Here is a 2,500-nt window from a genome sequence, read left to right on the forward strand (position 1 = left end):
AAAAAAAACATTCCCTCAAAATAAAGAAAAAAGGATGGTTTCGGTTGTAAAACAAAAAACAAAAAGAAAAATATTCCATTTCATCAAAAAGAAAAGAAAAGAAAAAAAGAATTAGATTCCCTCAAAATAAAATAAAATAAATAAATAAATAAAAATAAATAAAACACTCTCAAAAGAAGAAGAAGAGGAAGAAGAAGAAAAAGAAAATGGAATTACATTTCGTCTTATTCTCAGCATGGCCTTCCCTTCGGTCTCTCGAGTTCTCCTTAGAGAGTGATTCCCGCCTTGCTAATTCGATTTTTCCTATGTTCTTCTCTTTCGTAAACGTCGAGTCACACGCACCTGCAATAACAGTTCTATGATTAACGAAAGTTTATTGCCTCCTATGCTTAGTATTCCGACATCGTTATATATTCATTCTCAGGAGCAGACCCTGATCTCCCGGCCGGGGCTTTAAAATTATCTGTATTTTATGTATCGTAATGCACAAATCACGTGATTTCCTGTGTAGAGCCTCGGTGTCGGCAGTATTGTGGGAATTAAACCGTAATCCGCGCTGTACGATTCTTTTTGGATTTGAAAAAAAAAGAAAAAAATGTGTCGCATCTTAGATTTTGGTTTGATTTATTTCTTCTTCTTCGTCTTCCGAGAAACTGTTATTTTCTTGTTAGTAGTTAGTTGTCAAAGCTATCAATTGCAGAGGGGGTGTCTCCGGGCGGTCTGCAAGCCCAGTGTAAACTCACCGTGTTGCAAAATGCACCTACCCTCGCAAACATATACGTGCCATGCAAATACCCCCTGATGTAAATTATACACAGCGTGCAAATAATATCTCTTAGTGCAGAATGGATGCGCACTGCAAAATATTAACCCTATATAATTCCCCGCCTCCCTCCAGCCCCTTCCCTGCCCGTCTCCCGTACCCCAACCTCCTTCTACCCTCCCTTCCTCCTCCTCCTCCTTCCTCCCCACCCTCCCCAACCCTCCCCCCTTCCCCCAACGACAGCTAAATGCACACAAACGCCAGCATGCATTGCCACCCCCACACACCCATACCTCCTTGTACAACACGATTTCCACGGCAGTATGAAATAACTATCAGTAACGTTACAAACTGAGTGCAGAGCAACTCCAAAATTCTATAACGTGAACAGTAGTGATAACGCACATCTGCTGAAGATTCATGGGTGATGCTGGACAGCGTGTCGCCCAACGGGAATGGGAGAGATAGGGAGGGATAGGGAGAGGGGAAGGGGAGGGAGTAAAGAGAGAAAGAGGGAGGGGAGAGGGAGAGTGAGGTAGGAAAGGGGAGGGGGAGGGAGTAAAGAGAGAAAGAGGGAGAGGGGAGGGAGGAAGAGTGAGGTAGGGAAGGGAGGGAGGGGGTGTAAGGAGTGAAAGAGGGAGGGGGAGGGAGAGAGAGTGGGGTAGGGAAGGTTAGGGGGCGGGAGTAAGGAGAGAAAGAGGGAGGGAGAGAGAGAAGCACAGAGGGAAAGAGGGGAGGAGGGAGGAGGTATTAAAAGGAGCAATAGCAATGGTCAAAGGAGTGAGGTGAAGCGAAGAACGCCATCGAAGGAAGAAAGTGTGTAATGGAGAGTGTGATGATGGAGGGAAGTGAGAAATGCGAATTAGGAAATGGACGAACGAGGTGTGATAAGGAGGCAAAGGAAATGTAAAAAGACAAAAAAAATATAAACAGATAAAAAAATAGATAGATAGGTAGATGGATAAATAAATATAGTGATAGACAGATAGATAGATAAATGCATAGATAGATAAATAAATAGAGAGATATTAAGAAGGGGGAGGAGAGAAGAGAAGAGAGAGAAGAGAAACAGGCAAAGGAAAAGAATAGCGCGGAAAGCGAAAAGAACAGTAAAAGAAAATATAGGAGAAGGCGGAAAGATTGAAAAGAAGTAAAAGTGATCAATAATGGCAGATATTAAATTCAATATCGTTTTTACTCCATTTTACACGTGTTTGTCTTTACGACAGATTATACGAGATTCGGGAGTCCATACCCTGACGTAAACATGGAATGGCCAAATATTTTTGCCATAAGCTATTTGCTCAGCGTAATATATTCCTCCTGGCGATCAGAGGCAGAATCATGGGACTGTCCGAAAGTTGTGTTGTGAATACGTACGATTTTTCATTTGTCTTTTGGTATCTGTTGACGCAACACTCACGCACACACACGCACACACATGCACACACACACAAACAAACACCCATATACACACACAACTCACAAACAAACAGACACACACACACACACACACACACACACACACACACACACACACATATATATATATATATATATATATATATATATATATATATATATATATATATATATATACATATATATATATATATATATATATATATATATATAGATATATATATATATATATATATATATATATATATATATATATATATATAGATATATATATATACATACATATATATATATATATATATATATATATATATA

This window comes from Penaeus vannamei, chromosome 35 (genome assembly GCF_042767895.1).
Source record: "Penaeus vannamei isolate JL-2024 chromosome 35, ASM4276789v1, whole genome shotgun sequence".
Lineage (NCBI taxonomy): Eukaryota > Metazoa > Arthropoda > Malacostraca > Decapoda > Penaeidae > Penaeus > Penaeus vannamei.